General features: G+C 43.3%; 5 long non-coding RNA genes across 5 annotated transcripts; all 5 read left to right on the top strand.

Annotated features, from left to right (window-relative positions):
• Window positions 1-10,647: 10,647 nt before the first annotated feature.
• LOC310875694 lies at window positions 10,648-26,949 on the top strand. The gene is made up of 3 exons (XR_014570668.1): window positions 10,648-10,779; window positions 26,518-26,554; window positions 26,740-26,949. It is a non-coding gene; the product is annotated as an uncharacterized lncRNA (long non-coding RNA).
• On the top strand, window positions 12,287-15,987 carry LOC310875690. Its single transcript, XR_014570664.1, has 6 exons — window positions 12,287-12,343; window positions 12,524-12,623; window positions 12,804-12,869; window positions 15,164-15,212; window positions 15,491-15,565; window positions 15,859-15,987. It is a non-coding gene; the product is annotated as an uncharacterized lncRNA (long non-coding RNA).
• On the top strand, window positions 16,097-17,960 carry LOC310875692. The gene is made up of 6 exons (XR_014570666.1): window positions 16,097-16,153; window positions 16,334-16,432; window positions 16,624-16,689; window positions 17,142-17,190; window positions 17,493-17,567; window positions 17,852-17,960. It is a non-coding gene; the product is annotated as an uncharacterized lncRNA (long non-coding RNA).
• Window positions 18,090-18,728, top strand: LOC310875693. Its single transcript, XR_014570667.1, has 3 exons — window positions 18,090-18,146; window positions 18,327-18,426; window positions 18,612-18,728. It is a non-coding gene; the product is annotated as an uncharacterized lncRNA (long non-coding RNA).
• On the top strand, window positions 19,682-20,291 carry LOC310875695. Its single transcript, XR_014570669.1, has 3 exons — window positions 19,682-19,722; window positions 19,903-20,002; window positions 20,186-20,291. It is a non-coding gene; the product is annotated as an uncharacterized lncRNA (long non-coding RNA).
• Window positions 26,950-27,084: the final 135 nt, after the last annotated feature.

The raw sequence follows: 27,084 nt of genomic DNA on the forward strand, positions 1-27,084 counted from the left end.
TCCGTCCGTCCGTGTGTGTGTGTGTGTGTGTGTGTGTGTGTGTGTGTGTGTGTGTGTGTCCGTGAGCAGCTAATCTCGGCCACCGTTAACCCGGTCGATGCCAAATTTTGCACACACACTCCCTGGATGCCAACGATGAACCTCTGCCCCAAACTTTCCAGAACGGCCTGTTATAGCGCCACCAGGAGGCCGCTTTGTGCAAAACAAGTTTTTGCACAGTACACCTACAGATTTTGTCCAAACATCACGCGAATTGGTACACAGTCTCTCTAGAGCCATTCAACGAAACCGGTCTTTAGATTTCTCAGACTCCATCCTGATTTACTTTTGTTGCCCTTTTATCCAACCACCAGATGAAGGCAAGCTGCAATGTCCTACATTCCTATCCTGGTGGAGACCTGTGCCCAGAAGGGCACCTTTTCTAGTTCCCAAATGATATTATATTGCTTAGAGTGATGCTCGCCTCTTGGTTCCATTATTACTGAGGCATACACTGTCTCTATGCATTTGATGTTGTGTTTACTTTGCCAGCTGTAAGTCGCTCTAGATAAAGACACTGATTTGTATACTTTTATTGAAATGTCATTATGACTTGCTGCTTGGTACTTAACACTAAACGTTTAGGAATCGACTACAGGGACGTGGCCATCTTGATTTGGGATTTGATTTGCGACTTCACGAGTGCTCTTAAAACTATACGTTTTATTGTCCTCGTATGACAGAGAGAGTCACAAACAGTGACACTTGTTATTCGAACAGTTCAATGTTTGCCCAGCTCCCTCCACTTTGGATTCGCATCAATCTACACCTTCTTTGTGTTTCAAGGCCCACGGTTTAATACATTTCCTCCATTTTGGATTTCTATCGATCTACGCTTGCTGCTTTGCTTTTTATGGCTGCAATAAGGGACAAGGCCGCGTACTGTTCTATTGTTTAAATGTATCCCGACAAAGTTGTGATTGTGGTTTCAAATAATGTGGCCAAGTGGGAGCATCAAAGCTATAAGCTAATCATCTATAAGGTGGCCAGTTCAGTGCTATGCCCCTGATGCCAACACATGTTTCCAGGCGATCGATTAACCCATTCTGACCTGAGATCAGATTCATATGAGGTTTCCACTGGACACACACTGGTCTGATGAACCCATTCTGACCTGAGATCAGATTCACACGAGGTTTCCACTGGACACACACTGGTCTGATTAACCCATTCTGACCTGAGATCAGATTCTAAAAATGTCAGTCGTTCTTCGATTTTTCAAAAAATAGCAGACCTACAAGCTCGTATCGCGCCCCTCGGTGGCACGATATGAGCTTGTAGATCTGCTATTTTTCAATAGCTAAAGCATAACATGATGCCAACACCAAAATGGGTGCCCGGTCAGAATGGGATAATGGGAATTCAATGTTTGTGTAGGACAAAAATAGACACTAAGCGATTTGCTCGTCTTTGACGTCACGTAAATTCTCCGTGGGGGTTCCGTCCTAAAGTCGGCTCTTCGGTGCTACTGAAATTTTCTGACGAGCCAAAATCATTTCGGCACTACAGCGCCGAAACAGCGGTAAACTAGGAGTATGAATCGGCCCTTAATTAGCGTTTCCCTCTGTTGCCAAATTCACTAGCTTTGATTTATGTATGTGCCCAACTGTCAAAAAAGGGAAAAGAACTGCACAGCAATACACAGCATCCACTGAAGGCATATAAAACAAACTAAACAAAGCATAAACAGTAAAGTAAAGCCTATATCAGCAAGCATGCTGTGATCATGGAATCCTCATGCAGATGTACCTCTTTGATCTCTGTTTGGGCAGCCTTTAAAACTTTTGAAACTGCAACCAAAAAGATTTGAAAGCAAAACTTTTGAAACTGCAACCAACAAGATTTGAGAGCAAAGCTTTTGAAACTGCAACCAACAAGATTTGAAAGCAAAACTTTTGAAACTGCAAACCAACAAGATTTGAGAACAAAACTTCAGATTTTACAGAGGCCAGTTTCGAATTGCAGCCATCCGTAGGTGCCCTTTGAGAGCGGTTTTGAAGGAGTCAAGGGATTCACATGTCTTAATGACTGTTGGTAGGGCGTTCCACATTTTGGTGGCATAGGAGCGAAAATAATTTAGTCCCTTGTTTGTGCCGAATCTGGGTTGTACATGGTTTGTTGCACTCCCTCTGGTGTTGTGGGTGTGGACTTCGTTTACATTAAGGAAGTATTTAGACAGGTACATGGGTATCTTGGTGGTGTATCGAATCTTGTGGACCAGACCCATTGCAAGATGCTGTACTCTGTCGACGACCACACACCTAAACCTACCTCAAACCCTCACCCTAACCCTAACCTCCCCCGGGGCAGCACACCTGAACCTAACCTCAAACCCTCACCCTAACCCTAACCTCCCCCGGGGCAGCACACCTAAACCTAACCCAGGGCTGCCAAATTTCAGAAAATGTCAAGAGTGAGACTCTAGTGTCTTAATGCGTTCGACGCCGTTCCGAAGGGCGGTGGCGAAAAAAATTGGCCTTTTTTAATGTCGATTGGGCCCGTTTTAACGTTGATATTTAACCTTAACACTGATGTCTTCACCTCCATGCCAGCTGCTCTCCCTGCACTGACAGCCTCCTCATGCTTAAAGTAGAAATGAAAAAGATATCTATCTATCTATCTATCTATCTATCTATCTATCTATCTATCTATCTATCTATCTATCTATGCCCAAATCCAGCGTACATTACAGGCTGACTTTGATGCAGTTCAAAGATGGTTCTATCTTAACAAGCTGATATTAAATAAAAATAAATCTGTTAGCATGCTCTTTTCCACAATACCAACTTCTTTGCCTCTAGCAATTACATTTGCTGACGGCTCACCAATGGTGTGCGTGTGGGTGTATGCAAACATTTGCATTGTATAGAATATAACCTTCTGCATAAAGTTTTGAGCAATATACGCAATTATGTATATTCATTTACGTTGTCTTGGAGGGGATGGTAAACTTGTCAAATACAAGTGTCAAATAGGTCAATGCATGTTTATAAAGCTTTTCTTTGTCTCATGGAGGACTTTCTGAACTTTGTTAACAAACTGTTTATAATATATCATCACACATGCATCATTTATGATTGTCTGGTTCAAGGAGCATGAAATCATAAGGGTTATGTAATGGTCATCAATTACTCAGCAATCTGTATGGCAGATATAAACCTCCGCTAATGACACAGGCTTGGATTTACATTATGGAAATGATACAACTGAAATGTAGCCCATATGATGACTTTAAATCATCTGGGATCTGGGCATAAAAGGGGACACAGACATGCAGGCAGGCGCAGGCAGGCAGGCGCAGGCAGGCAGGTGCAGGCAGGCAGGCGCAGGCAGGCAGGTGCAGGCAGGCAGGCGCAGGCAGGCGCAGGCAGGCAGGCAGGCGCGCAGGCAGACAGACAGTTGAATATAGGTTAATTTTGAGCGGTGGCGCTGCTCCATTACTGACTGTCTGTCCAAAGCACGGAAAGTCATTTCTCCACCGTTTCGGACGTGGGAAGGCTCGCCGGAACCAGGCCCCACACGGTATAGTCATTTCTCAAAGCTGTTTTCCAAAGCATTATCAAAGTACAGTACAGAGCACAGTACAGTAACTGTAACAATACATGTAGGCTATAGTTGCACCGCTCAGTTCACACAGGTGTGATTATTTTCCACCAAAAACGCTGTCTGGGAAAAGCAGAGACAAATGTATTTTTTTATAAATCCTATAACATTAGACTGAACCGGCTGGATTGTTTTTAGATCTGGGTGTACTCTTTTTCGGAAGAGCGCCCTCTACGATAGACACTGAAAACACCACATGACTGTCACACTCTGTGCCCTGACTCTGCCATGCCCGTGTTGCCACCCTGATGTTTTCCCCACTTGTATGTGTGCTGTGACTCTTAATTATTTTTTCGCCATCGCTTTTTCCGCCATCGCTTTTTCCGCCATCGCTTTTTCCGCCATCGCTTTTTCGCCATCGCTTTTTCGCCATCGCTTTTTCGCCATCGCTTTTTTCGCCATCGCTTTTTCCGCCATCGCTTTTTTTCGCCATCGCTTTTCCGCCATCGCTTTTTTTTCGCCATCGCTTTTTTCGCCATCGCTTTTTCCGCCATCGCTTTTTCCGCCATCGCTTTTTCGCCATCGCTTTTTCGCCATCGCTTTTTCCGCCATCGCTTTTTTCGCCATCGCTTTTTTCGCCATCGCTTTTTTCGCCATCGCTTTTTCGCCATCGCTTTTTCGCCATCGCTTTTTCGCCATCGCTTTTTTCGCCATCGCTTTTTCCGCCATCGCTTTTTTTCGCCATCGCTTTTCCGCCATCGCTTTTTTTTCGCCATCGCTTTTTTCGCCATCGCTTTTTCGCCATCGCTTTTTCCGCCATCGCTTTTTTCGCCATCGCTTTTTCCGCCATCGCTTTTTCCGCCATCGCTTTTTCCGCCATCGCTTTTTCGCCATCGCTTTTTCGCCATCGCTTTTTCCGCCATCGCTTTTTTCGCCATCGCTTTTTTTTCGCCATCGCTTTTCCCGCCATCGCTTTTTTTGGCCATCGCTTTTTTTTCGCCATCGCTTTTTCCGCCATCGCTTTTTTTGGCCATCGCTTTTTTTCGCCATCGCTTTTTCCGCCATCGCTTTTTTTCGCCATCGCTTTTTCCGCCATCGCTTTTTTCACCATCGCTTTTTCCGCCATCGCTTTTTTCGCCATCGCTTTTTCCGCCATCGCTTTTTTTCGCCATCGCTTTTTCCGCCATCGCTTTTTTCACCATCGCTTTTTCGCCATCGCTTTTTTTTCGCCATCGCTTTTTTCGCCATCGCTTTTTTCGCCATCGCTTTTTTTCGCCATCGCTTTTTCCGCCATCGCTTTTTTCGCCATCGCTTTTTCCGCCATCGCTTTTTTGGCCATCGCTTTTTTGGCCATCGCTTTTTCCGCCATCGCTTTTTCCGCCATCGCTTTTTTTTCGCCATCGCTTTTTTCGCCATCGCTTTTTCCGCCATCGCTTTTTTGGCCATCGCTTTTTTTTCGCCATCGCTTTTTCTGCCATCGCTTTTTCCGCCATCGCTTTTTTCGCCATCGCTTTTCCGCCATCGCTTTTTTTCGCCATCGCTTTTTCCGCCATCGCTTTTTTTCGCCATCGCTTTTTCCGCCATCGCTTTTTTTCGCCATCGCTTTTTCCGCCATCGCTTTTTCGCCATCGCTTTTTCCGCCATCGCTTTTTTTTCATCGCTTTTTTTTCGCCATCGCTTTTTCCGCCATCGCTTTTTTCGCCATCGCTTTTTTTTCGCCATCGCTTTTTTTTCGCCATCGCTTTTTCCGCCATCGCTTTTTTCGCCATCGCTTTTTCCGCCATCGCTTTTTTGGCCATCGCTTTTTTTCCGCCATCGCTTTTTTTCGCCATCGCTTTTTTTTCGCCATCGCTTTTTCCGCTTTTTTCGCCATCGCTTTTTTTCGCCATCGCTTTTTCCGCTTTTTTCGCCATCGCTTTTTTTCGCCATCGCTTTTTTTCGCCATCGCTTTTTCCGCCATCGCTTTTTTTCGCCATGGCTTTTTCCGCCATCGCTTTTTTCGCCATCGCTTTTTCGCCATCGCTTTTTTCGCCATCGCTTTTTTCGCCATCGCTTTTTTCGCCATCGCTTTTTCCGCCATCGCTTTTTTCGCCATCGCTTTTTCGCCATCGCTTTTTCGCCATCGCTTTTTTTTCATCGCTTTTTTTTCGCCATCGCTTTTTTCGCCATCGCTTTTTTCGCCATCGCTTTTTCCGCCATCGCTTTTTTCGCCATCGCTTTTTCGCCATCGCTTTTTCGCCATCGCTTTTTTTTCGCCATCGCTTTTTCCGCCATCGCTTTTTTCGCCATCGCTTTTTTTTCGCCATCGCTTTTTCCGCCATCGCTTTTTCGCCATCGCTTTTTCGCCATCGCTTTTTCCGCCATCGCTTTTTTCGCCATCGCTTTTTTCGCCATCGCTTTTTTCGCCATCGCTTTTTCGCCATCGCTTTTTCGCCATCGCTTTTTCGCCATCGCTTTTTTCGCCATCGCTTTTTCCGCCATCGCTTTTTTTCGCCATCGCTTTTCCGCCATCGCTTTTTTTTCGCCATCGCTTTTTCCGCCATCGCTTTTTCCGCCATCGCTTTTTCCGCCATCGCTTTTTCGCCATCGCTTTTTCGCCATCGCTTTTTCGCCATCGCTTTTTTCGCCATCGCTTTTTCCGCCATCGCTTTTTTTCGCCATCGCTTTTCCGCCATCGCTTTTTCCGCCATCGCTTTTTCCGCCATCGCTTTTTCGCCATCGCTTTTTCGCCATCGCTTTTTCCGCCATCGCTTTTTTCGCCATCGCTTTTTTCGCCATCGCTTTTTTCGCCATCGCTTTTTCGCCATCGCTTTTTCGCCATCGCTTTTTTCGCCATCGCTTTTTCCGCCATCGCTTTTTTTCGCCATCGCTTTTCCGCCATCGCTTTTTTTTCGCCATCGCTTTTTTCGCCATCGCTTTTTCGCCATCGCTTTTTCCGCCATCGCTTTTTTCGCCATCGCTTTTTTCGCCATCGCTTTTTCCGCCATCGCTTTTTCCGCCATCGCTTTTTCCGCCATCGCTTTTTCGCCATCGCTTTTTCGCCATCGCTTTTTTCGCCATCGCTTTTTTCGCCATCGCTTTTTCCGCCATCGCTTTTTTTCGCCATCGCTTTTTCGCCATCGCTTTTTCCGCCATCGCTTTTTTCGCCATCGCTTTTTCCGCCATCGCTTTTTCCGCCATCGCTTTTTCCGCCATCGCTTTTTCCGCCATCGCTTTTTCGCCATCGCTTTTTCGCCATCGCTTTTTCGCCATCGCTTTTTTTTCATCGCTTTTTTTCCGCCATCGCTTTTTCCGCCATCGCTTTTTTTCGCCATCGCTTTTTTTTCGCCATCGCTTTTTTTTCATCGCTTTTTTTTCACCATCGCTTTTTTCGCCATCGCTTTTTTCGCCATCGCTTTTTCGCCATCGCTTTTTCGCCATCGCTTTTTTTTCGCCATCGCTTTTTCCGCCATTGCTTTTTTCGCCATCGCTTTTTTTTCGCCATCGCTTTTTCCGCCATCGCTTTTTTTCGCCATCGCTTTTTCCGCCATCGCTTTTTCGCCATCGCTTTTTCCGCCATCGCTTTTTTCGCCATCGCTTTTTCCGCCATCGCTTTTTTTCGCCATCGCTTTTTCCGCCATCGCTTTTTTTCGCCATCGCATTTCGCCAATTCTCTTGTGTCGCGGAAGCCGCTAAGTATTTTGTTTGACCGATTTGGTCGCTTTGATTCTTCTTGTTTATTTACCGTTCATTGTACCGCCTCCCGATGTGCGGTTGGCTTGTGCGGCTACGTTCCTGCCTCTGATCTGCTCTGTCATAGCTATAGCGCCACTAGCTAGCCAGATAGGCGGTACAATGAGGTGTCAATAAACAAGGAAGGAAAAGAAGAATCAAAGCGACCAAATCGGTCAAACAAAGTTTGACCGATTAAAAATACTTAACGGCTTCCGCGCCACAGGAGATATTCGCAGCGGTATGTATAGGTACTTATACTTCACACATTCAGAAGCCCTCACACGGAAAAAAAGTCGTCAAAGAGCGGACAGGCCGTATCCACGGTGTTTATGTTTTATTTATGTCCTCGTACCAGGTGGCAGGGTAGAGGTGGAATAGGACCCCATGCTATCTGAGTCACAAAAATGTCAGAAACTTCAGTAGCATTGGGTTCTGCTTGTAGGGCTAACTAGACCGCATAACTAATATGTATGTATGTATGTATGTATGTATGTATGTATGTATGTATGTATGTATGTATGTATGTATGTATGTATGTATGTATGTATGTATGTATGTATTTGGTTAGAATGGGTAGGGTTTAAAAAAAGGCAAGAATTTGCTCTGGTGCACTGGCCTAAAAGTGGGTCCTTAAAAACTGCTAAAACGTCTGAAATGTATGTATGTAGGTATGTATGTGTGTGTGTATTTTAAAAGGGGGGGGCCTTTTTGGTAAAAATCCCTGCCCGCAATACCTTCATATATTTAAAATGAGTCCAAAATAGGGTTACCAGTGAAGGGCCAACTGCCTATTCACTGGGGACTATGCAAGGCAGAGGCGTCCACCCCCCTGAGTCCAAGTTTAAGCTAGACCGCATACCTAAACCATACTCTAAAACCCAATGGTAAAATGGATATAATAAAAAAAAAAAAAAAAAAAAAAAAAGGACATTAATAAAACAACCTAAAACCAAACAGGAGTAAAAGTTCACAGCAAGGCCTGGATACCATTTATTTATTTTACATAACAATGAACAGGAAGGGGATAAAAATCAACTTCTTTCATTAAGACCAGTGGGTGTTACAGTTTGTAATTTTTTTATCCATCTGTGTTCCATGAGTTTCCGCTGTCCACTGGTCCAACGGACTCCACATTCCAGACCTGAAATGATGAGGTTAGCGATAGGATGGGATTGAAAGTGTGTGTACAGAGTTGTGTGTATGTCTGCTCGTTGGATGTGATATAAGTGTTGTTTGAGGCGTGTTTCTAGTGTGTGTCCGGTTTCTCCTATGTAGTGTTTGTGACATTGTGTGCAGGTGATGATGTAGACTATATTGGGTGTGGTCAGAGACAGGGGATCCGTGATGGGGGAGGAAGTGTGACTATGGGGGTTATTGATGAATTTGCGGGGTTTGAAATGGAGTGTATGAGGCTGTGGGGGCTTGGGAGGTAAAGTGGAAAATTTGGAATGCACAAGGAGGTCACCCAGGTTCTTATTCCGTCTAAGTGCTGAAATTACTGAATGTGTTTGTAATGGGGGGTAGGATTGTTGTGTGGTGGTGAAATTCTGTTTAAATTTGTGGTGTAGTGGTTGGAGTGTATGTGAAAATGTGGTTATGAATGGGAGTAGTGTTGTAATGGTAGAGGAGCCGATGGCCTGGATGGTGGGAGAAGAAGAGTTAGAGGAGGGAAGACCTAGAGGAGAGGGTAATGTGTGGGCCCCGTCCAGGTCCGTCCCTGTCCCCGCGCTAGAGAGAGGCTGAGGTGGCTGGGGAAGAAGGCTAGGATTGAGGTTAGGGTGAGGAATGGGGGTGAGAGGGTTAGGGGTAGGAGGCAGAGTGTTTGTGGAGAGTGGCTGGGTGGGGGAGAGAGAGGCCAGGGCATTTCTCCTGATGGTACGCAAAAACCTTTTGCTGTAACCTCTCCTTCGGAGGACTGTAAAGAGTGTGTGTGTGGCCTGAGTAAAGTGTTCCCTATTGGATGAAATCCTGAAAAACCGAATGATTTGTGATTTGATGATTCCTGCAAATGTGTGCTTTGGGTGGTAGCTGTGTTTATGGAGTAGTGCGTGTGTGTCTGTGTCCTTAAAATAAATTTTTGTCAGTAGTTGTTTATGTGTAGGATCTATTGTATGAAAAAATACGGTGGTGTCCAGGAAGTTAATCTCTGTTGGATGAATTATGTGTTTGATGGTTATGGAAGCATGGTGTGTGTTCAAAATCTGTAAAAATGTATCAAACTGTTGTAAGGTGTGTGGCCAGAGTCCTATGATGTCATCTAAAAATCTGAAATACATGGTAGGTTGTAGTGGACACTTTGCCAAGGCCTCTCTCTCCCACTCACTCATGTATATGTTAGCATAAGCGGGTGCAAATTTCTTGCCCATAGCTGTGCCCTCTATCTGTAAGTAATGTTTGTTATTAAATGTGAAGTCATTGCAATTAAGACTAAGTTCTAATAGTTGTAAAATGGCATTGTCTGGTCTAGTGTTGTCCGGGTGTGTCTGGAAAAGGTTTCTAACTGCCTGTAAGCCAGTGGCTGTATGTATGTTAGTGTAAAGGCTGTCAATGTCTATGGTGAAAATGTATGTGTGTGGTGGCACGGCTATGGGCTTGATTTTTTCCAGGAAATCATATGTGTCTCTTAAATAACTGGCGTGTATGGTGGAGAGGGGGTTGAGGAAGTGGTCTATGTATTGTGCTATGTGGTAGGACTCACTGCTGCAGTCTGACACTATGGGTCTGCCGGGAGGCACCTCGAAGGGAATAGTCCAAGTCTGGGGATCCTTATGGATTTTGGGTAGTAGATAGAAAATCCTAGGTCTGGGGTTATCTGGGGTATGTATGTATGTATACGTATGTATACATGTGTGGTATTTGTTTTGTCCGTGTACATCCATCTGAAAATATTTTGTGCCAGGGGCAGGGGCCCCACACGATTTGTGTTTGTTAAAATGTTTCAATAATATAATCCTTTCCAATTCTTTCACATGTTCTTTTGGCTCGTTTGTTGTACGATCGCAAATTCCCTGCAGAGAGAGACCGCCCCAGAGCCTAAGATATAGATGGACCGCCCCAGGAACCAGTGAGGAGCAGGAGGCAGTGCTTCAAAGTCGGGGACATAAAAAGCGGTGGGACCCACTTCCTCTTCCTCCTTTGGTGCTTAGCACAGCAGGCATGTTTGGAGGTAAGTGCTAAAACCCATTTCTCTTATTTGTTGTACCATTTGGATATTTGTTAAGTACATTTTAGAATTTGGGACTTTTACTTGTATTTGAATATTTCTACATTAAGTACTTTTTCCACCGCTGGCTACGATGATGTCTATTGAACTCTCTCACTGAAATCATTTGAGGAAAATGTTATATCAATTGCTGAGTAGCCTAAACTTCCCAGACTCTAGATTGCTATATTGTATAAAATTTGACTTGGGATCATGCTAATGGCTGCTCTTTCTTTTTTTTTTAGGTCTGGGAAATGGGGAGAAGACCATCTCTACTGAAGGTGATTGTCCTGGAAAGACTAAATGCTTAATTTGACCCAATGTGCCCTATAGACACTAGGAGACTCCACAAGGTGAAACTGAACATTACAAACGCACACTGCACAGCTGCTCCCATTAATTGACTGTCATCAAGCTCCTTGAGGTGTGGCTATGTGTAGCGTCATATACTGTACTACTTATCGGTGTTGCCTAATGCTATCATAATTGTTTTGTGTTTGATGTGATGCCTTGGAAAACATTCAGACTCTAAATGTGTAATTGTTTAGTTGGTCTAAGTCATGTGTCATGGTTTACCTTGTTTGAGTAGATTGGTCCAATTACTAATCATTGTGGGTGGGGTCTCACCTGGTATATAAGGGAGGCTTGTGGAAATGTTTGGGAGGGGAATCAGTTTAGCTTGAGACTAACAAAGGAGACAACTCCAGGGGAGAGCTGCCAGGGCCAGGAAGGCATAGCCTGTTTTCAGTTTCTTAAGTTCTTGGTATGTTTTTCCTTAGTTGAGTGGTCAAGTGTTTTCTTACTTTCGGTTATTTGAAAGTATATTGTCAGTCTTATTTCGGGAAGTATTATTTTTGCCTGCAGTCAAATCCAGCATGGGTTGGTCACTTTGTGTTTTGAGGTAAATAAAATACCAAAAAAGATCTACATTCTTGGACTGTTGATTCTTGGAGCCTTGGCCGTTCGGGCAACTTTACAGTGCCTTTACTGTTAAGAGCTAAATGCTACATTGATGATAACTGAACTCTCTCTTACTGAATGAACCTTTGAAGAAAACCCTTTACCAGATTCTGAGTAGCATAGAGGCTCACTAGTGAAGCACATTAAATCCATTATGTAGTTGATGCTAGATTGTATTGAATGACTTGATGTGTTGAATAGGTGGCTGGCTATTGGACAAGGGAAGAGGATGGTGATTGCTATCTGGTAAGCTGCCTTAATGCTCATGAGTTGGTTCAAAGTAATAATATCACCAAGGGCAGGCTAGTGGTGGAGTAAGCTGCAAATTAAAATTGTCATCGAACAGGCCGTTCTTGAAATTTTGCTTGCCTATAAACTCTACTGGCATAGATGTTGTCTAGAATGTTTTGGACAAACAATGTTTGTTAAAAGGGAAGGCTTCTCTTACCAGTGTTTGATAGGATGAAATGGGGTAAAACCCATAAAACTTCTGGACGACATATGGCAGTCTGTCACCAAAGCCCTGATCATAACGCTTATCTTATAAGCCAAATGGTGCTACAATTTTATTTCTAATTGCTTAATGTCTTTCCAGAATATGTTCTGCCTGGGAACTGATCATTGGAGTGGTAATATCGCCAATCTTGTCCAAAGGTAAGAACTACTGTTACTTACTTGTTACTTGTAGGCTAATGCAGTTTCTGTGATCAACTTAGCTCACTTTGAACCGATGTGAAACGACATGAACAACTGAGAAACCGCATCGCTTTAGGAAATGTCTGTCAAAACTATTAGACCACATGACTACTTGATATGTTCTCCTGTTGCAGATTGCTGTGACATGTATTATGGCTAGAGCCTAGAGGACCATCAAAGGCTTTTCAGGTAGGCATGTTTTATTTATTTGAGCAATGTAAATCTCTCCAGACAATGATGATAGAATTTGGAATCTCGTTCGTCTGAACTACTGTTGAATAACCATTACTGATGTCAGCGGAGGCAGTAGGTGAGGCTGACTAAACCTAGCTCATTTACACGATACTGAATGGCTTTCTTCTGTTCCAGATGACCTAGCAGTGATGCTGTTGCACCTTGAGCAGTGTTTATTAACTCTCCTTCTGTGACTGGAATCTGACCAGAGGATGGACCACCAAAGAAATTTCAAGTAGGAATGACTTTATTGGCAGTGTAAATATTGTTGCCTGCACAATGATGGTATAATTTGGAATCTTCTTTCTTCTGAACTGCTGTTGAGAAACAATTGCTGATAGTGGAGGCAGTAGGTGACACTTGACTAAACGTGGCTAATTTACACAGTACTGAAAATGGCTTTCTTCTGTTCCAGATGACCTAGCGGTTATTCTGGTGCATCTTGACCGTTGTTGGTTGAACTCGACTATGGCACGTTAAGGTATATAAATGTTTGCAGATAACACGTGACGGAATGGCACTCTTTAGAAATGAGATGCAGAAGTGTCCACCAGTACAACCCTTGTACAAATATTTTATGTGCTTAACCTCATGTAATCTCTCAATAGATGTCTATGAGATGCTAAGGAGCCACCCTGATTGGTAAGTAACTACATGTTGAAGCTAATTGTTTAGAGTTTTACATGGGTTCTAAATGATGAAACCTTTATTAAAGACAAGCATATGCCTGATATTTGTGATGACAGCCTTTACCTGACTTGGACCCTACTGAAGATGGTGCTATTTTCCCAACATGTTTTTTTTTTTGCTAAAAACTAACTTGTCCTGCAGATAAGCTTACTGTGTCGTCATGTGGCATCTTCTGGCTGTTCCCCGAGTGCCTTAACTGCTACTGGAATGCTGGCCTAGGTGAGTTTCATAGAAGCTGCTTTACTTTATAAAATATAAATTCTGCTTTGGTGTTTAATATGATGATTTCATAGACAAGCATATACCTGAATTCATTGATGTCACTCTTGACTCTGATTAAACACAATCGTGCATTAAAATCCATTATGTAGTTGATGCTAGATTGTATTGAATGACTTGATGTGTTGACTAGGTGGCTGGCTATTGGACAAGGGAAGAGGATGGTGATTGCTATCTGGTAAGCTGCCTTAATGCTCATGAGTTGGTTCAAAGTAATAATATCACCAAGGGCAGGCTAGTGGTGGAGTAAGCTGCAAATTAAAATTTTCATCAAGCAGGCCGTTCTTGAAATTTTGCCTGCCTATAAACTCTACTGGCATAGATGTTGTCTAGAATGTTTTGGACAAACAATGTTTGTTAAAAGGGAAGGCTTCTCTGACCAGTGTTTGATAGGATGAAATGGGGTAAAACCCATGAAACTTCTGGACGAATTATGGCAGTCTGTCACCAAAGCCCTGATCATAACGCTTATCTTATAAGCCAAATGGTGCTACAATTTTATTTCTAATTGCTTAATGTCTTTCCAGAATATGTTCTGCCTGGGAACTGATCATTGGAGTGGTAATGTCGCCAATCTTGTCCAAAGGTAAGAACTACTGGAGTCTTGTTACTTGTAGGCTAGTGCAGTTTCTGTGATGATCAACTTAGCTCACTTTGAACCGATGTGAAACGACATGAACAACTGAGAAACTGCATCGCTTTAGGACATGTCTGTCAAAACTATTAGACCACATGCCTACTTGATATGTTCTCCTGTTGCAGATTGCTGTGACATGTATTATGGCTAGAGCCTAGAGGACCATCAAAGGCTTTTCAGGTAGGCTTGTTTTATTTATTTGAGCAATGTAAATCTCTCCAGACAATGACGATAGAATTTGGAATCTCGTTCGTCTGAACTACTGTTGAATAACAATTGCTGATGTCAGCGGAGGCAGTAGGTGAGGCTGACTAAACCTAGCTCATTTACACGATACTGAATGGCTTTCTTCTGTTCCAGATGACCTAGCAGTGATGCTGTTGCACCTTGAGCAGTGTTTATTAACTCTCCTTCTGTGACTGGAATCTGACCGAGGATGGACCACCAAAGACATTTCAAGTAGGAATGACTTTATTGGCAGTGTAAATATTATTGCCTTCACAATGATGGTATAATTTGTAACCTTCTTTCTTCTGAACTGCTGTTGAGAAACAATTGCTGATTGCTGAGTGGAGGCAGTAGGTGACACTTGACTAAACGTGGCTAATTTACACAGTACTGAAAATGGCTTTCTTCTGTTCCAGATGACCTAGCGATGATTCTGGTGCATCTTGACCGTTGTTGGTTGAACTCGACTATGGCACATTAAGGTATATAAATGTTTGCAGATAACACGTGACTGAATGGCACTCTTTAGAAATGAGATGCAGAAGTGTCCACCAGGTTCCTTTGTGATGACATCCGCACATGTCTTACGCCTTGTCAATGCCAGAACCTGAAAAGGTGGACCCACTGGTGTTGCCTTGGCAATAATATATATAATCTATATCCTGTTGGGGTTACCAACAGTCTGAAAGGCAACTTGTGGGTGTGCTGCAAAATCGGTCTAGAGACGTAAATATTTTATCAGTTGTGTTTTCAATTCATAATTTACAACATTACTTGTAACTAAAGTAAATTTGTATTTAGTAGAAAGTAGTTTGTGACCATACATACAGTGGTGCTTTTAGAAGCAACAGCTTGGACATGTCTTTTTACAACTGGCTTTAAAAAGGGGAATTTAATGTTTTTATTATGGCCCAACATTGTTGTCTCCATCCCATCTCTAGTTGTCAGCAGTGCAGCATTGTAAAGGACCATTCCAGCCAACCATGCAAGGTCAGTACAACTCGGATGTCTTCATTGCTGCAACTTTACCTCTAGGATGACCATGATGAATATTCCAGTATCACAGTTACCCTGCCAGTTTGCAAGCACTGCTCTCCTGTTGACCCAATACGACACTGATAACCCTGAATCATTTCAGGTGTAAGGTGACCTATTTGGACCCTGATGGGGGCGGTGACTGGTTGTGAAAATGACTGAAAAACCACATAATGCTGGCCCTGGTAATGCCGCAGTTTGTTTATTGCAAAACTTGCTTTTTATCTCAACAGTTCTCAACACCCAATCCTCCTAGAGATTCTGGCTGAAGATGGCAACAAGTTTGACCCCTGCTGTCTCTACACTTGGTAAGTGCTGATCTCTTGAGGGATTTAATGATCCTAATTTGTGATGTGTTATGCATTACCACTACTGGAAGTGATGATCTTGTTACCGGCGCCCAGTCTGAAAATTCATGACTGACTGGTATTTTCACTGATCCTGAATTGTATTGTCAAGTCTGTGTGTGTGTGTGTGTGTGTGTGTGTGTGCTCTAACTAAGCTTTTCATTCAGTTTGGCATTTTGATTTTTGGGCTCTATGCTGCCATTTACCCTGAGAAGCTTATTTTTGTATGGCTCATGTTTCCATCCAATTTCTAGTGTCCTGAGCATTGAAGAGAATCCTGCCAAGCCAGCCCTGCAAGGTCAGTATACTTCTGGGTGAAACTTAATCAGTATAACAAATATTTAAACTTGTGAGCTTGTAGATGGCTAATTTCACAAATGAAGGCATATTTGAACCGATGTGAAATGACATGAACTGAGAAACTGCATCGCTTTAGGAAATGTCTGTCAAAACTATTAGACCACCTGCCTACTTGATATGTTCTCCTGTTGCAGATTGCTGTGACATGTATTATGGCTAGAGCCTAGAGGACCATCAAAGGCTTTTCAGGTAGGCATGTTTTATTTATTTGAGCAATGTAAATCTCTCCAGACAATGATGATAGAATTTGGAATCTCGTTCGTCTGAACTACTGTTGAATAACCATTACTGATGTCAGCGGAGGCAGTAGATGAGGCTGACTAAACCTAGCTCATTTACACGATACTGAATGGCTTTCTTCTGTTCCAGATGACCTAGCAGTGATGCTGTTGCACCTTGAGCAGTGTTTATTAACTCTCCTTCTGTGACTGGAATCTGACCGAGGATGGACCACCAAAGAAATTTCAAGTAGGAATGACTTTATTGGCAGTGTAAATATTATTGCCTTCACAATGATGGTATAATTTGGAATCTTCTTTCTTCTGAACTGCTGTTGAGAAACAATTGCTGATTGCTGAGTGGAGGCAGTAGGTGACACTTGACTAAACGTGGCTAATTTACACAGGTTTCATACTGAAAATGGCTTTCTTCTGTTCCAGATGACCTAGCGATGATTCTGGTGCATCTTGACCGTTGTTGGTTGAACTCGACTATGGCACGTTAAGGTATATAAATGTTTGCAGATAACACGTGACTGAATGGCACTCTTTAGAAATTAGATGTGTCCACCAGGTTCCTTTGTGATGACATCCGTACATGTCTTACGCCTTGTCAATGCCAGAACCTGAAAAGGTGGACCCACTGGTGTTGCCTTGGCAATAATATATATAATCTATATATATCCTGTTGGGGTTACCAACAGTCTGAAAGGCAACTTGTGGGTGTGATGCAAAATCGGTCTAGAGAATATTTTATCAGTTGTGTTTTCAATTCATAATTTACAACATTACTTGTAACTAAAGTAAATTTGTATCTAGTAGAAAGTAGTTTGTGACCATACATACAGTGGTGCTTTTAGAAGCAACAGCTTGGACATGTCTTTTTACAACTGGCTTTAAAAAGGGGAATTTAATGTTTTTATTATGGCCCAACATTGTTGTCTCCATCCCATCTCTAGTTGTCAGCAGTGCAGCGTTGTAAAGGACCATTCCAGCCAACCATGCAAGGTCAGTACAACTCTGATGTCTTCATTGCTGCAACTTTACCTCTAGGATGACCATGATGAATATTCCAGTATCACAGTTACCCTGCCAGTTTGCAAGTACTGCTCTCCTGTTGACCCAATACGACACTGATAACCCTGAATCATTCCAGGTGTAAGGTGACCTATTTGGACCCTGATGGGGGCGGTGACTGGTTGTGAAAATGACTGAAACCGTTTCTGAGCATATCTCCAATACCACATAATGCTGGCCCTGGTAATGCCGCAGTTTTTTTTATTGCAAAACTTGCTTTTTTATTTCAACAGTTCTCAACACCCAATCCTCCTAGAGATTCTGGCTGAAGATGGCAACAAGTTTGACCCCTGCTGTCTCTACACTTGGTAAGTGCTGATCTCTTGAGGGATTTAATGATCCTAATTTGTGATGTGTTATGCATTACCACTACTGGAAGTGATGATCTTGTTACCGGCGCCCAGTCTGAAAATTCATGACTGACTGGTATTTTCACTGATCCTGAATTGTATTGTCAAGTGTGTGTGTGTGTGTGTGTGCTCTAACTAAGCTTTTCATTCAGTTTGGCATTTTGATTTTTGGGCTCTATGCTGCCATTTACCCTGAGAAGCTTATTTTTGTATGGCTCATTATGTTTCCATCCAATTTCTAGTGTCCTGAGCATTGAAGAGAATCCTGCCAAGCCAGCCCTGCAAGGTCAGTATACTTCTGGGTGAAACTTAATCAGTATAACAAATATTTAAACTTGTGAGCTTGTAGATGTCTAATTTCACAAATGAAGGCATATTTGAACCGATGTGAAATGACATGAACTGAGAAACTGCATCGCTTTAGGACATGTCTGTCAAAACTATTAGACCACCTGCCTACTTGATATGTTCTCCTGTTGCAGATTGCTGTGACATGTATTATGGCTAGAGCCTAGAGGACCATCAAAGGCTTTTCAGGTAGGCATGTTTTATTTATTTGAGCAATGTAAATCTCTCCAGACAATGATGATAGAATTTGGAATCTCGTTCGTCTGAACTACTGTTGAATAACCATTACTGATGTCAGCGGAGGCAGTAGGTGAGGCTGACTAAACCTAGCTCATTTACACGATACTGAATGGCTTTCTTCTGTTCCAGATGACCTAGCAGTGATGCTGTTGCACCTTGAGCAGTGTTTATTAACTCTCCTTCTGCGACTGGAATCTGACCAGAGGATGGACCACCAAAGAAATTTCAAGTAGGAATGACTTTATTGGCAGTGTAAATATTGTTGCCTTCACAATGATGGTAGGCTATAATTTGGAATCTTCTTTCTTCTGAACTGCTGTTGAGAAACAATTGCTGATAGTGGAGGCAGTAGGTGACACTTGACTAAACGTGGCTAATTTACACAGTACTGAAAATGGCTTTCTTCTGTTCCAGATGACCTAGCGGTGATTCTGGTGCATCTTGGCCGTTGTTGGTTGAACTCGACTATGGCACGTTAAGGTATATAAATGTTTGCAGATAACACGTGACTGAATGGCACTCTTTAGAAATTAGATGCAGAAGTGTCCACCAGGTTCCTTTGTGATGACATCCGCACATGTCTTACGCCTTGTCAATGCCAGAACCATTGAAACTTTACCTCTAAGACGACCATGATGAATATTCCAGTATCAGTTACCCTGCCAGTTTGCAAGTACTGCTCTCCTGTTGACCCAATACGACACTGATAACCCTGAATCATTTCAGGTGTAAGGTGATCTATTGGGACCCTGATGGGGGCGGTGACTGGTTGTGAAAATGACTGAAAACATTTCTGAGCATATCTCCAAAACCACATAATGCTGGCCCTGGTAATGCTGCAGTTTGTTTATTGCAAAACTTGCTTTTTATTTCAACAGTTCTCAACACCCAATCCTCCTAGAGATTCTGGCTGAAGATGGCAACAAGTTTGACCCCTGCTGTCTCTACACTTGGTAAGTGCTGATCTCTTGAGGGATTTAATGATCCTAAGTTGTGATGTGTTATGCATTACCACTACTGGAAGTGATGATCTTGTTACCGGCGCCCAGTCTGAAAATTCATGACTGACTGGTATTTTCACTGATCCCGAATTGTATTGTCAAGTGTGTGTGTGTGTGTGCTCTAACTAAGCTTTTCATTCAGTTTGGCATTTTGATTTTTGGGCTCTATGCTGCCATTTACCCTGAGAAGCTTATTTTTGTATGGCTCATTATGTTTCCATCCAATTTCTAGTGTCCTGAGCATTGAAGAGAATCCTGCCAAGCCAGCCCTGCAAGGTCAGTATACTTCTGGGTGAAACTTATCAGTATAACAAATATTTAAACTTGTGAGCTTGTAGATGGCTAATTTCACAAATGAAGGCATATTTGAACCGATGTGAAATGACAAGAACTGAGAAACTGCATCGCTTTAGGAAATGTCTGTCAAAACTATTAGACCACATGCCTACTTGATATGTTCTCCTGTTGCAGATTGCTGTGATGTATTATGGCTAGAGCCTAGAGGACCATCAAAGGCTTTTCAGGTAGGCTTGTTTTATTTATTTGAGCAATGTAAATCTCTCCAGACAATGATGATAGAATTTGGAATCTCGTTCGTCTGAACTACTGTTGAATAACCATTACTGATGTCAGCGGAGGCAGTAGGTGAGGCTGACTAAACCTAGCTCATTTACACGATACTGAATGGCTTTCTTCTGTTCCAGATGACCTAGCAGTGATGCTGTTGCACCTTGAGCAGTGTTTATTAACTCTCCTTCTGCGACTGGAATCTGACCAGAGGATGGACCACCAAAGAAATTTCAAGTAGGAATGACTATTGGCAGTGTAAATATTGTTGCCTTCACAATGATGGTATAATTTGGAATCTTCTTTCTTCTGAACTGCTGTTGAGAAACAATTGCTGATTGCTGAGTGGAGGCAGTAGGTGACACTTGACTAAACGTGGCTAATTTACACAGTACTGAAAATGGCTTTCTTCTGTTCCAGATGACCTAGCGGTGATTCTGGTGCATCTTGACCGTTGTTGGTTGAACTCGACTATGGCACGTTAAGGTATATAAATGTTTGCAGATAACACGTGACTGAATGGCACTCTTTAGAAATTAGATGCAGAAGTGTCCACCAGGTTCCTTTGTGATGACATCCGCACATGTCTTACGCCTTGTCAATGCCAGAACCATTGAAACTTTACCTCTAAGACGACCATGATGAATATTCCAGTATCACAGTTACCCTGCCAGTTTGCAAGTACTTCTCTCCTGTTGACCCAATACGACACTGATAACCCTGAATCATTTCAGGTGTAAGGTGATCTATTGGGACCCTGATGGGGGCGGTGACCGGTTGTGAAAATGACTGAAACCATTTCTGAGCATATCTCCAAAACCACATAATGCTGGCCCTGGTAATGCCGCAGTTTGTTTATTGCAAAACTTGCTTTTTATTTCAACAGTTCTCAACACCCAATCCTCCTAGAGATTCTGGCTGAAGATGGCAACAAGTTTGACCCCTGCTGTCTCTACACTTGGTAAGTGCTGATCTCTTGAGGGATTTAATGATCCTAATTTGTGATGTGTTATGCATTACCACTACTGGAAGTGATGATCTTGTTACCGGCGCCCAGTCTGAAAATTCATGACTGACTGGTATTTTCACTGATCCTGAATTGTATTGTCAAGTGCATGTGTGTGTGTGTGTGTGTGCTCTAACTAAGCTTTTCATTCAGTTTGGCATTTAGATTTTTGGGCTCTATGCTGCCATTTACCCTGAGAAGCTTATTTTTGTATGGCTCATTATGTTTCCATCCAATTTCTAGTGTCCTGAGCATTGAAGAGAATCCTGCCAAGCCAGCCCTGCAAGGTCAGTATACTTCTGGGTGAAACTTAATCAGTATAACAAATATTTAAACTTGTGAGCTTGTAGATGGCTAATTTCACAAATGAAGGCATATTTGAACCGATGTGAAATGACATGAACTGAGAAACTGCATCGCTTTAGGAAATGTCTGTCAAAACTATTAGACCACCTGCCTACTTGATATGTTCTCCTGTTGCAGATTGCTGTGATGTATTATGGCTAGAGCCTAGAGGACCATCAAAGGCTTTTCAGGTAGGCTTGTTTTATTTATTTGAGCAATATAAATCTCTCCAGACAATGATGATAGAATTTGGAATCTCGTTCGTCTGAACTACTGTTGAATAACCATTACTGATGTCAGTACAATTTACAATTTACAATTTAGGCATTTAGCAGACGCTCTTAATCCAGAGCGACTTACATTTGAGCAAAAACAAAAGCATGGGAATACATCACATAAAAGTATTTATCATGAAACATGCGTAAGCTAAGAAAGTAACAGTGGAATATCTATATAGTGAAACTATACATACACTTATACATATAAACTATACATCTTTACTACTATGCTATACATGTGTACTATGGGGTGCTATGACTACATACAATACAATTACAGTGCTGTCTACATAACATGCTATAAGTCTGTATCAAATGCTATATAATCCAACAGAAATGCTATCTAAGGGTTTAGGGTAAGTGCTATGGGCCATGATGGAGTCTGAAAAGGTGGGTCTTCAGGCTACGGCGGAAGATTGGGAGTGATGCTGCAGTTCTGACTGCAATGGGAAGTGCATTCCACAGTTTTGGAGCCAGAAGGGAGAAGAGTTTGGGACGTGTGGAGCGTTGTCCCGGCGTTTTTAGTGAGGGTACTTCCAGCTTCCCTGCGTTGGCTGATCTGAGTGCGCGGGAGGGTTTGTAGGGTTCAATCATACTTGTAAGATATGGGGGAGCCATACCTTTGGTTGCTTTGAATGCCAGCATCAGAGTTTTGTATTCTGTGCGGGCAGCGACCGGGAGCCAGTGGAGGGAGCGGAGCAGGGGGGAGACATGTGAGAATTTTGGCTGGTTGAAGACCAAGCGAGCTGCTGCATTTTGGATCAGCTGGAGAGGCTTAAGTGCACATGCTGGTAGACCAGTAAGGAGGGAGTTACAATAGTCGAGTTTTGACAAGACTGTTGTCTGGATTAGGAGCTGGGCTGATTCCTGGGTGAGGAACGGTCTAATTCGTCGTATGTTATAGAGTGTGAACCTACAGGATCGAGTGACAGCTGTGATGTGAGCTTTGAACGAGAGCTGACTGTCCAGGATAACACCAAGATTCCTGGCTGTTGGGACAGACGTTACCAGGGCGTTGTCTACGGAAATAGTTAGCTCCCGCATAGGGCAGGACTTCGCTGGGAAGAAGAGAAGCTCAGTCTTGTCTGGGTTCAGCTTGAGATGGTTGGAGGACATCCACTGTGAGATGTCAGCCAGGCATGCAGTGATGCGCTCTTCCACCTGAGTGGTAGAGGGGGGGAAGGATAGGAACAGTTGTGTGTCATCGGCGTAGCAGTGATAGGATATATTGTGAGCAGAGATGATAGTGCCAAGGGATTTAGTGTACAGTGAGAAAAGGAGGGGACCAAGTACAGATCCCTGTGGGACCCCAGTTTGGAGGGTTCGGGGGGATGATAACAGACCTTTCCAGGAAACCTGGTAGGTCCGGTCGGTGAGGTAGGAGGAGAACCACTTTAGTGCCGTTCCACCGATGCCTAGCTCCGCTAGGGTGTCTAGGAGCAGCTGGTGGTTCACTGTGTCAAATGCTGCTGATAGGTCTAGGAGAATCAGTACTGCAGAGTGGGAAGCAGCTTGGGCAGCATGTAGTGCTTCTGTGACTGCCAGCAGGGCAGTTTCTGTGGAGTGGGCCTTCTTGAATCCGGACTGGTTGGGATCCAGCAGGTTGTTCTGTGAGAGATGGAGAGAGAGCTGGTTGGAGACGACACGTTCAATGGTTTTAGAAATAAATGAAAGGAGTGATACCGGTCTGTAGTTCTTGACATCTGAAGGGTCAAGGGTTGGTTTTTTGAGGAGTGGTGTTACTCTGGCTGATTTGAGGGCAGATGGGACGCAGCCTGAGGTTATTGAGGTGTTTATGATGGAGGTGATGAAGGGGAGCAGATCAGGTGTGATGGTTTGGAAGATTGGAGACGGGACAGGGTCAAGAGGACAAGTGGTAGGTCTAGAGGATGTTACTAGTTGTACGACCTCGTCTGGGGAAAGAGGAGAGAAGGAGGACATGCATGGTATGTTGGGGTTGGTGTTGGTAGAGTCAGATGCCACTTTATGTGGGAGGGGAGGAAAGGAGCTGCTGATATCATCAACCTTCTTCTCGAAGTAGTTGACAAAAACATCAGCAGTGAGGGATGAAGGTTGAGTGGGGGGAGGGGGTTTAAGGAGGGAGGTGAAAGTGGAGAAGAGCTTCCTTGGGTTAGAAGTACAGGATTGGATTTTGGTGTGGTAGAAAGAGGTTTTAGCAGTGGTTAGTGAGTGGGCAAAGGCAGAGAGGAGTGAGTGAAAGTGTGAAAGGTCATCTGGTAGCTTCGTCTTGTGCCACTTTCTTTCGGCTGCCCTTAGAGGTGTTCGTTCAGATCTGAGAGTTTCAGATAGCCAGGGAGCCGGTGGACATGAGCGAGCTGGCCTGGATGAGAGCGGGCAGTGTTGGTCGAATGCAGATGAGATAGAGGAGAGAAAGGATGAGGTTGCGGTGTCAGGTGAGAGGGAGAGGAAGGACTCCAGGGAGGGTAGAGAGGAGAGAATAGAGGATGAGAGGGAGGAGGGGTTTAGGGACTTGAGATTGCGTCGGGAGGTGACGTTCGGAGGGTTAATAGGTTTAGGCGGGAGGGTGGAGAGAGAGAGGGAGAAGGTTATGAAGTGGTGGTCAGACCTAGTTAGGGGGGTAACAGAGAGTGTGGAGGGAGAGCAGGCTCTGGAGAACACAAGGTCCAAAACATTACCAGCCTTGTGAGTGGGAGGGGAGGGAGATGGGGAGAGGTCAAATGAGGCCAGAAGGGATGTAACGGGAAGATATTTCTCTGCGGTAGGAAGGTTGAAGTCACCCAGTAGAATCAGAGGGGTGCCATCTTCCGGAAACGAGCTGATCAGAGAGTCTAGTTCTTCCAGGAAGTTCCCGAGAGTTCCTGGAGGGCGATACAGCACAATGAGGATGAGGGGGACTGGCTGTGATATTGAGATAGCATGAAATTCACATGTGGACAGAGAAAGGTGAGAGAGATTTAAGACACGGAAATTCCATTTGGGGGATGTTAGTAGCCCAGTACCACCCCCTTTACCTGTTTGGCGAGGGGTGTGGGTGAATTTGTGTGAAACAGAGAGGGCAGCGGGAGTTGCAGTGTTATCTGGGGTGATCCAGGTTTCAGTCAGAGCAAGGAAATGCAGAGACTTGAGGGAGGCGTGGCCTGAAATTAATTCAGGCATATTCTTCTTGGTAGCTGCTTGGCAGTTCCATAGTCCTCCCTCCACTACAATGTGATGGCTGGGTGAACGAGCTGGGTAGATGAGATTTGAGGGATCTCTGTGATTGTAGGGGTAGTGTCTAGGGCGACATGAGGAGGACAGTATAGGGACGGTGGGAAAACACATTCTAAACAGGTCTAAGAGATAATAATAATAAAGTAATAATAATAATAATGATAATAATAATAAGGTACAACTAATAATTATGACATAATAATAGTAATAATAATAATAATAGGAAGTAGGAAGTAAGTTGATACAGAACCCCTAGGGCGGCCTCCTTCGATGTGTCTGGATGTGTCTAGGTGTCCGGGTCTTTGGATTGGACACTAGGCTATCTTAGTCAGCCTGTGTGATTCTTTGGATTGGAAATTGGAACGATTCCGCAGGAAATTGGAACGATACCGCAAGGAAATTGGAACGATACAGCGAGGAAATTTGGAACGATACAGAAAGGGGTATGTCTCAAAATGTTCGGAGTATGTGTCCACTTACTGTACTCAGAAGCAAGCAAGCAAGTGTCAGACCGTCCGTCACAGTGTATTTGAAACAGGGCGCTACTTATAGTGTGTGATGTCTATTTTCTGAAAATAGCCAGGGCGGGGCCTAAGAGTCTTCAAGTGAGCTGTTTGATAGTTCAGTTGAATAGCACTTAGTCCAGAATAGATATGTGTCCACTTACTGTACTCAGAAGCAAGCAAGCAAGTGTCAGACCGTCCGTCACAGTGTATTTGAAACAGGGCGCTACTTATAGTGCGTGATGTCTATTTTCTGAAAATAGCCAGGGCGGGGCCTAAGAGTCTTCAAGTGAGCTTTTTGATAGTTCAGTTGAATAGCACTTAGTCCAGAATAGATCTCTTTCAGTTTCAAAATGCAGTGTGACTAAACTAAAAACACAGACAGAACTTAAGACAGAAGTACAAGTAAATAAAGAAAGGAATGGAAAAACAACTGATAGTACAAAATAAGATAGAGAAAGGGTATGTCTCAAAATTTCAGAGTATGTGTCCACTTACTGTACTCAGAAGCAAGCAAGCAAGTGTCAGACCGTCCGTCACAGTGTATTTGAAACAGGGCGCTACTTATAGTGCGTGATGTCTATTTTCTGAAAATAGCCAGGGCGGGGCCTAAGAGTCTTCAAGTGAGCTGTTTGATAGTTCAGTTGAATAGCACTTAGTCCAGAATAGATCTCTTTCAGTTTCAAAATGCAGTGTGACTAAACTAAAAACACAGACAGAACTTAAGACAGAAGTACAAGTAAATAAAGAAAGGAATGGAAAAACAACTGATAGTACAAAATAAGATAGAGAAAGGGTATGTCTCAAAATTTCAGAGTATGTGTCCACTTACTGTACTCAGAAGCAAGCAAGCAAGTGTCAGACCGTCCGTCACGTCAGTGGAGGCAGTAGGTGAGGCTGACTAAACCTAGCTCATTTACATGATACTGAATGACTTTCTTCTGTTCCAGATGACCTAGCAGTGATGCTGTTGCACCTTGAGCAGTGTTTATTAACTCTCCTTCTGCGACTGGAATCTGACCAGAGGATGGACCACCAAAGACATTTCAAGTAGGAATGACTTTATTGGCAGTGTAAATATTGTTGCCTTCACAATGATGGTATAATTTGGAATCTTCTTTCTTCTGAACTGCTGTTGAGAAACAATTGCTGATTGCTGAGTGGAGGCAGTAGGTGACACTTGACTAAACGTGGCTAATTTACACAGTACTGAAAATGGCTTTCTTCTGTTCCAGATGACCTAGCGGTGATTCTGGTGCATCTTGACCGTTGTTGGTTGAACTCGACTATGGCACGTTAAGGTATATAAATGTTTGCAGATAACACGTGACTGAATGGCACTCTTTAGAAATGAGATGCAGAAGTGTCCACCAGTACAACCCTTGTACAAATATTTTATGTGCTTAACCTCATGTAATCTCTCAATAGATGATGTCTATGAGATGCTAAGGAGCCACCCTGATTGGTAAGTAACTACATGTTGAATCTAATTGTTTAGAGTTTCACATGGGTTCTAAATGATAACCTTTATTAAAGACAAGCATATGCCTGATATTTGTGATGACAGCCTTTACCTGACTTGGACCCTACTGAAGATGGTGCTATTTTCCCAACATGTTTTTTTTTGCTAAAAACTAACTTGTCCTGCAGATAAGCTTACTGTGTCGTCATGTGGCATCTTCTGGCTGTTCCCGGAGTGCCTTAACTGCTACTGGAATGCTGGCCCTAGGTGAGTTTCATAGAAGCTGCTTTACTTTATAAAATATATATTCTGCTTTGGTGTTTAATATGATGATGATTTCATAGACAAGCATATACCTGAATTCATTGATGTCACTCTTGACTCTGATTAAACACAATCGTGCATTAAAATCCATTATGTAGTTGATGCTAGATTGTATTGAATGACTTGATGTGTTGACTAGGTGGCTGGCTATTGGACAAGGGAAGAGGATGGTGATTGCTATCTGGTAAGCTGCCTTAATGCTCATGAGT

Source organism: Protomyctophum parallelum, assembly GCF_964188405.1.
Source record: "Protomyctophum parallelum genome assembly, chromosome: 18".
Taxonomy (NCBI): Eukaryota; Metazoa; Chordata; class Actinopteri; order Myctophiformes; family Myctophidae; genus Protomyctophum; species Protomyctophum parallelum.